The sequence below is a fragment of the Chaetodon trifascialis genome, chromosome 22 (genome assembly GCF_039877785.1).
Source record: "Chaetodon trifascialis isolate fChaTrf1 chromosome 22, fChaTrf1.hap1, whole genome shotgun sequence".
In the NCBI taxonomy this organism is placed as follows: Eukaryota; Metazoa; Chordata; class Actinopteri; order Chaetodontiformes; family Chaetodontidae; genus Chaetodon; species Chaetodon trifascialis.
In genome coordinates this window covers 7492011-7506932 of record NC_092077.1, presented here as the reverse complement: position 1 = coordinate 7506932, position 14922 = coordinate 7492011, and the positions used below count along the sequence as shown (strand labels likewise).

Sequence of the window (14922 nt, the reverse complement as noted above, 5' to 3'; positions counted from 1 at the left end):
CTGTGTTATCGCTGCAAAGGCTTATCTGCACAGACTGGGGGAGCTATGTTAAGGGTTGACGCTACTCACAGTTATATAACCAAGCCAGAAATAATCAGGTCGGGGAACTCTGACCCTCAATATGCCTTCATTAACATTTATCTTCAGTTTAAAGAACCTGCATGGCCAGATAGACTTTATTTTGCACTTCACATGGCATTAATTAGCTTGCACTTCAAATATGTTTTAAAAGTGACTTTAATTTCAAAATAACAGTTGGATAAGGTGACTGAAGTTGTGTATTAGCGAGACTGTTTTGTCCTCACTTTACAGATCGAACAATTTACACAGGATGTATTGTTTTAGACTAGAAAAATATACAGGACCTATTGTCAGTGGTTTCACAGTTTCCTTCACCCATGACTCACACTCATATCAAGAATTTATCATCTACTATGTTTTTGTCTTTTCACTATTACCCTGAAAATAAGCCAGTGTTTGTTCAGTGGTGCGTTCGGGTACAGTTTCAACACATTTTTGGTTTCAGTCCAGCAGATAGGAACAAGAGGACATTTACCATCTGTGGAAATTCATCATCATCATGTTTTATCAGAGGTGCAGTCTCATTTGCTTGCCAGAGCAGGTTGGATGCCTCCAACGGCTTCAGCAGACACGAGTGGAAGCACGTCAGCTAAGTTAACCATTGATAATACCCAGTCATGTATTATTTCAGCCTCCAACTTGAGGTCTGAACCAACAGATTTGTGACATTCCTCAGTTAGACACTGGATTGGCACGCGTCACAGGTGGACTTACATTTTGTGTGTCCAAATGAGGCGATGAAAACAGAAAGGTTCAGACTTACAGGAAGTCACAGGGAGGCTGGGGAAAGGAGCGATTCACTTGTGTAATATTACATACTCATATCACTCATAGACACAGAGGTAAAACAGCCCAGCATTCCTAACGTATATCCCAAAGATAATGTCATGAATCAGGCCAGGAGAAGGAAACAGACCTAATAAGGGGTCACATAGCCTGGTTGAATCAGTAGCTTTAAAGTGAAGTCCACCTTTTAACATTCACCAGTATTGAATTTAAAGAAGAGGTGGACATTTTGAGTAATATACTTATTCGATTTCTTGCAGAGAGTTACAGTAGATGAGAGAACTGAACATTGCCAAGCTCTGTCCAAAGTTAACAAAATCCACCTACCAGCACCTCTGTGGCTCAGTGGGGAATTAGGGGATTAACATACAATGTGAGACTCAGTAGTTTCTTTGTTACTTTGACAAATTTGGGTGTTATCCTGGTTGCTGTTTGACCAGATGCCTGATGGAGAGACTGGTTCAGCAGCTATACTGACGTGTTAGCTTGCGTCAGAGGCTGCACTTGTATTGAGGTGTATGTTCTTACCTGGCTTGCTAACATTAGTCATGGGTAAGCCTGCAATTAGGAATCATCACCTAGTTTTGTTGAAAGCTGAAGGATGTGAGTCCTGCAGCTTCACTGTGAGGATGAGACTTTCAGAGTACTGTTTGCAGTCACTAGAGCTAATATTAACCTAACTGCTGATGGACGATATCATCCAAAACCTAGCTTCTACCTAACATACCTAACAGTATCCCTTTCTAAAACAACATGGTTACCACAGAACATGTGACATGGGGGTGTGGAAGATTTGAAGTTGTTTCAAGACACCTTTAAGAGGCTGACGTCGACTGAGTAATGAAAATAAAGACATGTCTGATGTCATTTTGTTAGTGTAGCCATTGAGTAATTCATGAAGTAATGTTATTCCTTTTTCAATGAGTAATATATAATCTGCAATTGATTACATCTTTCAAGCAACTTGCCCAACACTTGTAATTAACACAATGTACAAAACATTTGTTGAATCTGTTTGTTTAATAATTGTCCAAATGTAGACTCTGCAAAGTCTGTAGAAGGCTGTCAAGATGTCCAATGGCTACAGTGTGGTAATGCCATCTAAAAGCCAGTCATACAGCTATACAGTGTCATTGATGTAAAACAACACCATCAACAGCAAATCTCAGTCTCCGTTCCTCATAATCAAAGATAAATTACTTCTTTCTTGAGCTGCTGTTTTTCACAGATGCTCAACTGTCCTATAGGGAAAATCAATAATTACTTAAAGCAATTTGTGTATTCACAAGAAGAGAAAATAGGCCACAGGCCAATGGAGCCACATATCTTTGTCAGTTTTGTTTTTGGAGGCTATTATTGTTTTGCTCTGTGATTGATTGTTGATTGGTTACATGTTTAGTTTCTTTTGGAGTCCTCTGTAGACTCGCCAGTGATAAAGAGCTATAAATGAACTTGAACTTGCACCACCTTCCTTTTGCTATTCTGTTTATACTCTCGAATTTGGACAGAAAGCAAGAAGTTCAACCTTGTCTTCTGGTTTCTGTCAACAGGCTTTCCTGGAAACGTAGGAAGCCACAAACTGCAGTCTAAGTTTACGAAGCAGGTTGATGGAAAGCGGCTTCAGAATAAAGGAAAGCTAAAGTTCAACACTTCATCATAAAACATTTATAAGAATGTAGCATCAAAAAATGATTTATTGAGGGTGAATTTTCCTTTAAGAGCGAACAGTCGAAGAGGGACTGCTGCTCACCATTTGTGTGTGGGATCAATGTGTCGACTTGGCTTGCAGCTGTCCTCACAGGATAGTTTCAACCACAGTAAGATAGATGAAGCCTTCCTTTATGTCTCAGCCCAACAAACAGGTCACTTTGTTTGAGTATTGTAGCTATGCCAATACAATCGTGGGTCACTTACTGTATATGCAAAACTACATGCTCTACTTTAACTTTACTGTCAGAAATAGGACAAGATAAAACGGAGGAGAGTCTCCAGAATATTCTGGTTATGTGTGTCTCTCACAGCTTGTAACTATGACTTGATCCACGCAACTGAAAAATGATGCCGCCAAACTAGGCCAACATACTGTAAGCATAATACGAAGCAAAGCGCATTTAATCTGAAAAAGTCCTGTTATAGAAAAGGTCTGTTTTGAGGCTGGCCGGCCGCCGGGGGAGCAGACAGCAGCATTGTGTACCGGAGGTCTTTAAGGCCTGCCTGGTTCTGGGTTGACAAAAGAGAACAGAGCGGTGACTCAGAGGAAATACCTTTCATCCGACTGACAAGCCGCTAAAGAGACACAGGAAGAGGCGAAACTTGAAAAGATAGCACCGCCGGGAGCGACGGTCACCGAGGGACAGCGTCCAGCCCTGACTCACTAGGCCCTGTAGCACAGCCTGCATGCCATTCCAGTTAAGTGGGACAGACAGGACGACCCCTGCTCTGCAGCTCTGCGCTGTGAGGAGGACGGGTAGTGGAAGTCGTGTCACAGGAGGAGTAATTGGATGTTTCCTAGTTTGCGAAGTGTGCTGACCTCAGTTCTCAGGTCATGAGGAGGATTTGGGATCTCGTGGTTTGGTGATGGCTCTTTCTCCAACTTCTTGGGTGGCTTATTTGACAAGAGGAAACACGTGTAGTCCACTGATTCGAGTACTGAGTGCTATTAATATGTGACAGTGTGCTTTTTAATGTGATTATGGGTAGGTTAATGATATTACATAATTTTAACATTACATCATTTTCATAGAGCATTCAATAAGGTTGAGTCTCATCATATTGAAGTGTTTTATTACATTTGTCAGTGAATGTACAATAAGTGTTCCATTCTGGTGTATATGAACATGGAGACAATAATGCAATAATGCAATAATGCGGATCAGACATGATATGTTTGTCTTTGACGATGGTCACCGTGTCAAATCTAACGATCACAGTGCCATAAACTCTTGCCATGTCTTGGTCAGGTGAATGGCAAGACTACACGTATGACCCCGGCACATCTTATTTCACAATCCCGCGTGAGTTCAGATGTCATCAGGGAGACGGGTAAAGCATCTGTCAATCATGTGATGGCACAGAGAGGACAGTATGGACAAAAAAATTCTTTCATTGGCCTACCTGACAGCAATAACCTCAGCATCCCTCCTCCTCCTCTTCACCATGTTTACCTGACTGTGCTCTGGAGAGAGCACCTGATTGGTAAACACATTGTGGGAGATGTGACACTAGGCGTCTCAAGGAAACTACACTGGTGTAGACGCCAGGTTGTCATTCAGAAAAGGATTCATTCAACTCAACTCAATAATGGAAATTTAGATATTGAAAACACAGTGATTGGAAGTATGAGCCTGTTGACTTCAGATGTCTCCTTTCTGAATTTCTCGGAAATTAGTGTAAACCAAGAAACAACCAGTTAAGACAAAAAGGACACAAGTGCTGTCAAAATTCATTTGTTTTCAAATGACACAACATTAGATTCTGTTATCATTGTTGATTTATCTGAACAATGGAGGCTGAATTGTTGGAACTGAGCTCGAAGCTCAGTATCTGGGAGCTGGCAGCACAGTGAGATATTGGTTGCTTGAGTGACATTCTCGTCTCCACCCCCCCATTTGAATAGGAAGCAATATCAAGGCCTGGTGGCGCATTTGTTAGCCGTTCAGTCTGTCCGCTCCACTGAACATTTCAACAGATGCTCATCAGTTTCCAACTCCAGCATGTCTGTCATCTGATGTGCAGTTAAGACATCAGAGAAGGAAACACAAACATGGCCCTGACCCATGATCCTGCTCACAATGGGACTCCCCCTGCAATAAAATATGATGAACGGGCAGTAACTTCCTATTCAGGCGGGCCAAACGCAACCACAGCACTCGCTGCTCAGACGCAGGCTCCCCTGTTGTACTCTACTGTACATATTTGGTGTGTTGGCGGTCAGGAAACCCCACAAAATGACTACGTTGTATTACGGCAAGAGACACCAGGCCTAACCATAAACACGGCCATATGACAGCATGGAAATAGCTTTGAGGAGTTCCTTAAGGTTGAGGGAATGACTAAACTGTGTCTGATGCTGAGCACAGTAAAAACAAAATGGCTGTTAGCTCGAGTCTTACGATACGTTCATGCTGCATTCCCAAACAAGGTTGTCATAGCGAAAACCGGTGACATCTTCATCTTGGAAACGAGTACTTACCAAAAAAGGATAAATTATGTAGAAATTTAAATAACTTAGCTAACAAACAAGGTCAGCAACTAGCAGGTGAATACAGAGTAGCACGATTTGATAAAGATGTTTCCCTCAGGAGTTGGCGAAGGACAAAACAAAGCTAAAGGAGAGCCAAGGCTAGACCTCGTCAAGTGGACTGAAATACGGCACCTAATGAATGCTAATATTGTTCTGGGTCATGCTAACAGCGAGCATGAGAAAATGTTATTTTTCTGCTTGTAGATGAGTTCAGACTGTTATCAGCTGTTCTCACATTTAGCTGTGGATACTGCGTTGTGACACCACAGTGCTAGCTAGCTACACCCCTCCAGCTGGCACACGAAATCTGCAGAGCTAGCTTTGTGGCTGGATGTACTCGTCGCTCATACCTCATCAGCAGAAACCCCAAAGGAAGCTGGCATTCACATTATTGATCACAATGTTTGATCAGTGGGAATGTAGTATAAACAGAACTGAGACCGAAAGCGAAATGTGTTTGTCAGATAACCACTGAGACTGTTTGGAGAAAGGAGTGCAAACTGAGACGAGTGTTTACCCTGCTGCTCCTCTATAAACGTCTTTCTTTACTTCCTAGTTCCGTAGTGCACTCAATTAATTTGCCTCAAGTAGAGTTCATTTGGAAGACACAGTAAATCACACAAGTGTTCCTTCTGCTCAGAAAACTGTAAAAGGCCAGAGTTTCCCAGAAACCTGAGCAATGGAGGGAAGGTGTGTGTGGGAGGAGAGAGAAAGTTAATTTAGGGAAGATGTTCGAGGGAGAACCAGTGAGTCATCGGCAGGTCAGAGGTCAAGGGTGTCAGCAGGGTCCACAGAGTGCTGACGTCACACAACGGGAGGGTGGAGGGACTGAGTTAAATTTAGAAGTTACATCACACTGACAGGACACCCCTGTCCGTTTTTTCCTTCTGTTGAAGCATATGTGGAGTTTTATTCCAGAACCGTTTGAGATGTTATCTACCCATGATGTTTGGCAGGAAGCTGAGGTATTTAATGAGTTATTGTTTTGGGAATGAGTCATCTGACCTGTGCTTAAAGAAGAGCTATTATTTTAAGAATAGTACAATTTCAGTGTCTCTATGGAAAAGGACTGTTTATCATTTCTATGAAAGGCAAGACTCGTGGGAGACCTGTGGATTATCACGTTATTCAAGCAATATTTGTGAGCCATATTTTATTCAGGCTCTTCAAAGCACGTCCATTCAGCAGTAGGTTATGATTGCAGACATGACGCTACGCTCCACCAGTCTTGTTGCACTGCATTATTCGTTTTTGGGTTCAGCATTGTCTGAAAAGACAGTTTGGCCTCTTTCCCTCTTCCACAATGGATGTTCATAATCAAATGTCAAATGTTCACTCGTAACATCCACAGAGGATTATCACCTTCCCATCAGTTCTACAGAGCGTGTTAGTTCTGATACTAATGTTGTTATATGTTTATTGGAGGCACCAGTTTGATAACCGTTAGAGACTGTGTGAGGTTATCAGTGGCTGAAAAACTTCATTTGTGCATTCAGCTCGTAAGAGGCCAGAAAATTAATTGTTGCAGGTTAAAGGTCAGTGGTTGGCAACCTTTTTATCTTGTGACCGCTTTAAATAAAGCAACGTCCAGATGTAGTTTTTCCTCCTTGGTTATTTTAATTTGATGATTAATGAGATGATTTGAAGGCCTTAGAGGGTACCTTTAGGTCTTCACCCCCAGGTTGGGAACCCCCGTTTCAAATCACTTAAGCATTTTTTGCCAAATAGATATCTGGCATTAGATGTCTGCTGACACCTATCTCAGCAGAGAGATCTCATATTTCACCAGTACTTGTTTTGATAAACTCTTGTTGGGAGTTTTCCCTTTTAAAAGCTCTTCTTTGAGATGGCTCAGTGTTTCTGTGGGCAGTGATGAACCTTCCCCTAGCTGAGACCAGAGGGTGTGGGCTTTGTTGACCATAGGTTACCATGATTTGCTGGACAAACCACAGCAGGAGGCAAGTCATCCCACATTTATTTTTACGGCTGGAATCCCCCATTAGCCAGACTGGAGACTCTAAACAAACATTTATGCACAGCATGGAAACACAGTCACATAACGCAATAGTTTTTGTAGCCGTTAAGAAATTCACACTGGTGTTTGGATAGCTTACAGTAACAGTCTTTGTTAAAGGGATCCCTCCACTTTATCTGAGTCACATCACAAACATTAAACCCTCTGTGGTGTTTGTTTCCTTTGCAATTTAGAAATGGAATTGTAAAATTAATGCGGAAATGTGTTTCACCTCGAGCACAGTCCCCTTCTATTTGCTGTAATGTTGTTGTTATTGCCTGTCAGCATTTCTGTATAGCTTTGGTTCCCAACCTGGGGGGAGGGACCGCCAGTATGGGTCACACAATAAATCTAAGAGGTCCTGAGATTATTACTGTGGTACAAAAGAAGAAAAATGTAATTATGTTTTTGTTTTGTTTTGTTTTTGTACTTTTTTTTTCTTTGATTACTCCTCAGTGTATAGTTGAATACGTTATAATTCAGGCTTCAGGGTCGAATTTGCATATTCAAATGCAACACACAACACACAGTTCATAGTCGTTCAACCGGTGATGTGGTTTGATTTCGGGGGTCACATGAGAAATGTTACCACAGTGCTAGGGTTTAAAAAGGGCATGTTTGGGCCCACGCTCATGGTCTATATCCACGGCTCCTTTTTCTTCACTGCCAAAATATTTAATATGCACACATAGTGTTGCCAAGTTGCCGATTTTCTCTCTAGACTTAATGACTTTTCAGACCCTCTTCACAAATCTGTTTTGAACAGTGACTAGTGACAAATCTAGCGAGTTATTCAGATCATCAGGGAGAGTAATCTCCACTTGCACCATGCACATGCAGGCAGGACTGACAGTGAGTTACTATGGTTAGGAGGACACTTTGAAACGTTCTCATGCTTCCCAATAACAGGTTTTTAGGTTAGTGTGCTTCTGCAAAATCATGAATGTGATTGTACCTCATCACTCAAATCTAGTAATATGACACAATTTTACATTTCTCTTTAACATTACACAGGATTGCCAACATGCTCCTAAATTTATGCCAAATAAGAAGAAGCCTCAAAGCCACTCCTTCATGAAAAAGATATAATTATATCTGTTAAATAGGCTTTCTGTACACACAAGACAAATTTTGACCATCAGGCTCAAAAGTGCAAAGTTTCATTAGCATCAACCAAACTCCATTCCATTTCCCTGTAATGGCCAAATTCGTCTATGTGTGACCTGTTGAATAGTCCCTCTCGACCACAAGGCACATACACAGTATCTACAAGCAAGCTTTCAAAGTTTGATGGCATTTCACCAAATACTTGCACCACAGCAATGGGACACATTAAGATGAAGTTAACTGTGTCTTTTTCTTTTGCACAAGTCATCCAAATCATGGCTGCTATCAGCTTAATATTGATCACCACCATCTGTATTTTTTTTGGCAAATGCACATTGTGACTTCCTGAATCTGCTCATAAAATATATTGAAAGGATTGTACAGCCTGGTTGCTTTCAAGTTATGATAACTGAGTGTATCACAGTCATTGCTTTCATATTGCTGTTGTGTATTACAGAGTACCACCTATTCCTACTGCTTGCACAGCTGGTATAAATACAGACTAGACTTGCCACATCCAGCTGTTCCAAAACATCTTCCTCCTTGATGTTTCTCTTCTCTCCTCCCTATGTACCATGTCTTAATTGAAAACAGTGGCAGTGCTGACATTTGGGCTGAGCTCTGGTATGCACTGTGCAGAAGCCGCCTTTCCTTCCTCTGCTGTCAAAAAAGTTGCTGACGCCTCATATGTCCTTTCATTCACTGTGTCTTATCAGCAACAAAGAGCAGGAAATATTTCTTAATATGGTCTAAAGTCATGACATTTGTATTCAATGTGTCACTATTATGTCTTTCAGCCGTGCCTTTTTGAGTCATGAAATCCAGACAGGTCTTTGTTTGACCTGTTGCGCTTTCTGGTTCAATTTGTCCTCTAAGCCAGGGCAAGTCTGACACCGTGGGTCCCCCTTAGACAATACTGAGACCCTTGTGCCTAATGGGCAAATTAAATGGCAAATGAAATTAGTTCACAGTTGAAACATTTGAACAGTTTAACTTCCCACTCTGTCTGTTGTTGCTTTTGAAAATAACTTGATACTAACTTTGTGGGATTTAATTTATGCTTTGGTGAGCTGTAATTTTCTTGACAATGTGGCATGAAACTGTGGCAAACCACTGAGTAAAGCCCAGTGTAACGGTCGTTAAAGCACTCCATCCGCACCATCAAACCCAGACTCCAAAATCTGCTTCGTATCCTGAGTGTTACAATGAAGCTGCATATTTAAAGCATCCAGCTTCCGTCATTTAATGTATTTTCTATGGAAACAGGATACTGGGGAGGGACATACAGTATGGCTGGAAGGAATTAGTCAAGGAAAGACTGCATGCACCTTTTCTTGGAAACCAGGTGGTGACAAAGAAGAGACTGAGCTGTACGGCAGCTGATAGGCTTTCATGCTGGGCGAGAACTGCCAGCAATGTGTGACACTGACCTCTGACCTCTCTGTGTATGAACAAGTGCAGAGAGAAATGAGAAGTGTCACAAAAACATAAATTTGACCTTATAAGTCTCCTCTCTGCTTGTGTGCGTGCACTTTTATTCGTCACATCACTCACAGATGCACGTTTGGATCCACGATTGTTTTCGCCAGCATCACCGAGCTGAAGGCGTTGAGTGAATGATTCCATTCAGTCCTTGGATCACGAGAGAGGGAGGCCAAAACTGCACGCAGTCACCTCATTTCTGCTCAGCCTATTCCGCGCCTTAATGCTGCAGGAGCCCCTGGAAAATGGGAAAGACACATCACTTTTCCTTTTAGACTGAGAGGAATGTGGCACAGTGTTGATGGTTTTTGCAGGATTGGCTCGCCTGAGGCCCGTCTGTCCTTTTTCTTCTGGAGCAGGAATGTAGGTTAGTGAATTGATTAGTGCTAATAAGGCCTGTCCAGGTCCTTATTACAGCACAACCGCAGAAACTGGACTGAAATAGCTCTGATTTAGTACAGTCTGGACATGTACTTAACACTGACTCTCAAGCAAATCTGTGTTTATTTAAAATGAATGGACTGGACTCAAGTAGTGGCTGTTCTGTTATTAAATTACATTGGTTAACCGTCTGTAATATTAACCACCTGTGAGATCACTGAGATGTTACAAGCAGCTCTCTCAGAAGGAGCAGTTGGTGTCATATTTATGAAGACAGCATCATAAATTTGGGATCCATGTAAAAGTTGTTGACATATTTCAGTGTGGAACGTGGCGGACCAGGCTGTTTATCACTATTGCCATCCACCCTGCTATCTTGGCTACAAAATGATACTGACTAAATGACATTATATGCACAGGAAGTACAGGAGCCAAGCAACCCTGTCTGGACAAAGCGTCAAACCCTGCCCAATTATTCATGAGTATATTCAGATTTTTGGCCGCACATGCTGCTGTTTGTTGATTTTGTTTTATCATTTCATAAGTGCATGTTGCCAGCATTTTTTAAGGCTTGAATTAATCCTCCATAATGAGCAGTGTCATGACTGTGAAAGAATTTTCTATCACAGGCCTTCTGTACAGTTAGGAGCCCAAAGGTCTCAAGGTTGGACAACACAGAGACTTCAGACAGTCATACATTAACATAGTATATAGAGACCATTCTAGTAGACAGCAAATAGGAAGTCTCTCCCCGTTCTTGCTTCGGAAGTAGCCAAGGTCTTATAGATAAACTGTACAGATATAGACCTGACCAATTCAAGGACGATTGCTTGAGTTCACATTTTAATAAGGAATTAGGCCAAAGTGTCCCCAGTTAGAGGGTTGGAGGTCAGAGCATACATAGGTACGGTAGGAGCTATTGTTTGGTTTTGACTATCCAGTAGAGTACCACAAATGTAGAAGGTAGGTATAGAATATCCGTAATAGGGAATTCGACCCCATTAGAAGGGACAACTTCAGGATTCGGTGTGGCACTACCTTAGTTCACTTGTGGACATTGTGTTCCTCATTAACTTCTCCTGCAATAAATACTTCTGCATAAGACATCTGAAGTCTCCCGGTGAACTCCTTCCTTCAGCTCACAAGAATTTCCACAATGACAACTTCCATAAAACAATCAAGAAAGTTTATGATCCTGGTTTTGTTGACAACTTATGTGATATCCAGCTGTTTTTGATGATACCACACTAACTTGTAATACAAGTCATAAAAGTTTAGTGCCTGACTACAGATTGAATCACTCTCATGTGGCATTCATGGTATGGTAAGACTTTTGGCTGGCTTGAGTAAAGTTGCAGTTGTCTTCAGTAAAGATAAAACGTGATACTGTACTGTACAGTTCCTCCTCCGTCAATCACTTAGCAAGTTGCAATGATGAAGCAGGTGCCTTGACCACCAGAATACACCACCAACCATCTCCGTCACTTCTCCCTCAGCACCTCAGTGTTGTTGGGGAGCATCCGCCCTGGAAACTTCCATCCTCAGGAATAAGTGTTTTCCAGACAGCTGTCTCCCTCATGGAAATACACCAGGACAAACCCTAATGGAATCCAGATGAGCTTAAATTCCACAACAATAATTGCCATGCCCCATTAGACAGCCTTTACTGTATAGACTTTAACACAATGGGCATCTACTGCTGGTTGCAGTTTTGGGAGGATGTTAGCCCACAGGGGTTAGCATGACATCTTGTAAATGTCTGTTTTGTGTGTGTATCCAGGAACTATATGTGTCATGCTTATGTCACTCATGGCTTGGGAACATGTGTAAAATTTGTTTTGAAGGTTTACAGTCTGAGGGATTTAGCCTGCTGCTGTTTTGTTCACTTGAACGCACTCCAGTTCTATCAATTTATACCAGATAAGGACCTCAAGACAGAAGCAGTAAAAGATAGACAGTCGATCGCAGATTCTTTACAGTGTTATATGAGCTGTGCAGTGTGGGAGATTTGTGAAAAGTGGTGGAATTCACTTAAATAATTTCTTGCTCAAAGTTAGATCATAAGATTGATACCAATCTGATGTCTAAAGCTTAGTTCAGCATTAAGATTAAATAGCGGAAACAGCTAGCCTGTGTCTGTTTAATGGTAAAATCAACCAGAACCTCTCATTAATGCATTGTATCTAGTTTGCTCAGTCTGTATAAAAATCAAAAACAGCAAGCTGTGGTTTTCAACCTTGTGGTGACAATAAAACTTCCACCAAGAAATAACCCTGGACATGACGAAAAACACAAGTTGTCAATGTGCACAAATTAAACAAGTGGTATATATTGATAATTCGTGGGCATGCATTGTTAATGCTTACAATCAAGAAGCAACTTTTATTGGTGGAAGATTCTAAAACAGAATGACTGAATGTCTAAAACAGTAAAATTTAGTTCTTCCAGTCACAGCTTACTGATTACGGTAACTGGTGCCTGTACTTGATACAGTTACCCTCCTTTGATTCTCCAGTTTATAGCTCTATGTATGTTCAGACAATTGAAACACTACACCTTCATTGGTTAAAACGCTGAAAAAGCTCATCTACACTTCATACTGAGCTGTTGTACCCATCATCACAGTATATAGTCAGGATGTTGTGAGAAATCTTTGATTCCAGTGCCCACATTGTCCAATGTGTGTTGGTTTCCTGCCTTCATTTGGAACGACTCAAACGTGTACATGTGAATCCACTCCTGTCAGGTGTGTGAATTCAGCCAGTAAATTTGCTGGGACTTGCATGATAAACATTATTGGTCTCTTGAGGTACACTTAATCCGCAGGCAGGGTTTGATGTGGGCAAGCTGTCTTGGGTCCGGCTGTGGTCGGACTCTTGAAAAGGATTCTGGGTCGGGGTCCCCTGCTCTCGTCATCTGCCCAAGCCATCGTGCCTCATGTCTTCTCCTTGATGTGGCAGGTTTGACTGGCCATAATAAATATTAAGGGATCATAAATGCAGGATGGATGCACCATGTGTTTCGTTGGATAATGAACGTGTCCCCAAAGAATGATTCAACTACCGCTCAGCAACTGGATGCGCTGCTCTCTACGCGTCTTTCATTGGGTTACAGTAGGTGTTTGTGTGACCCATTTTTGCTTGGCTTTGTGTTCAATACTAGAGCAAGAAGAGTGAGTTTTATATTATTTTTCTTTACTGTGTGAATTGGCAAAAAATGCCATTTTTATTTAAGTATTTGATTTAAAGGGAGCAAGAGGGTTGCTGATTAATGTCAAGTGTCAGGCCTGTACTCTACTTTGGAGACACATACGTTAAGAAGTCAGAGAGTCTTTCAGCTCATTGTTTTGGTTTTTATGGCCAGCAACTTCACTGTTTTGGTTATCACCTGGTTCCAGACTCAGCAGGCAGCTGTTCTCAGCAGAAATGCTGTAATAAAGCCACTGTACTATCTGGCACCAGCACACAGTCTACTCAGTCTGCCTCCTCAGTGATAAAAAAGCAAAGTTAAGATAGCTAGTGAACATAGTGCGGCATTAATTGCTTAGGAGCCAAATTTTTCTCTCAGTCAGGACTAAAAGGAGACTGAACATTGAACTTACATTCAGCAGGTCCATATGAATATTAATGATTCAGTGTGTAAATGGGCAACTGTTGGCTAACAAGTTTGCCTTAGCAACTTTGTACTGTGACTATATCCCAAGCTGTGGTCATAGGTTGTTCCATGGGCCACAAGCCGCCAAAAAATCAATTAATGCTGCTTTAAAACCAAAGTGATCTTAATCTTAATCTTATCTGATGTTGTCGGGATTAGAGCCGATTATAGCCTTCAAAGCCACTTTTAAAAAAATCCCCAAACTTAATGTTCCCATAATGCTTTGTTTTGGCAGTTAAACAGCTTTATATCTATGTAAGAGTTTTAGCTTAATCTTTAATCTTTTTCCAAATCCATTATTAAATCAAGGTGTGATCAATTCTCATCCGGTTTCTGATAGTCGAGATTTGAGACAGCTATAGATCAGGATTCACCTACAGCAGCAAACAGGAGATGACAGAACAATCACACCATAAGGTGAGCTGTTCTGAGCTTATCACTCTTTCTTCCTCAGCAGATGGACTTTGTCTAGTTGTCTTTGAATTGTAAACGTTGAAATTTCAGTTTTAAGGAGTACATGTGAAGAAGGTGAAAGAAATGCACCTTGTTTCATGGTTCTCTGACATTAAAATGTGCGCAGTGGGATCTGGAAACTTCCAGTCCGCTACGGATGAAGGTTTGTGGGATTGGAATGTCACATGGAGGTGTTTTAAAGTTGGGGAAGCCTGATTCACCTCAGACACTGACCTATGTGACAGTTCGACGTGACTCACTTACAACCAGCTTTGCATACAGCCAGAGGGAGGGGAAGCACGTGTGGGTGGATGGGCTTCCCTGAAGTATTTCCATCATGCTCCAGGCCTGATTGTCTGGCACGTTTATTGTAAATGAAGGGAGCCTGTGTGTTACAAAATAAAACATAGACTGGTGAAATCACCCGCCATATAATTAGCTTTTTTAGCATGTGACTTCTTAACATCTTTACCACACTGGATGCCTTTTACAGATTTCTGCTGGGAACAAAAGGTCGAGTGGCACTCGTGCAACTGGGATGAAACAGAAAACTGAAGTTTTAGACCAAAATTTCCACATCTTAGAGCTCGCAGCCACTAATGGCCACCTTAGGCTTTTTTAAGGACGGAAACTTGTTTTGTTGAACAATCTTGTAAAGAATATCAATTACTGTAAAATAGAGACGCTTCCCATAAAATAGCCTCCCTTATGTCTGACGGAA

General features: G+C 41.5%; 1 protein-coding gene across 1 annotated transcript in view; it reads left to right on the top strand.

The window, feature by feature from the left end:
* Nucleotides 1-14922, top strand: part of syn3 (synapsin III) — a 98515-nt gene that overhangs the window by 62619 nt on the left and 20974 nt on the right. The gene's annotated exons all lie outside the window — the stretch shown is intronic.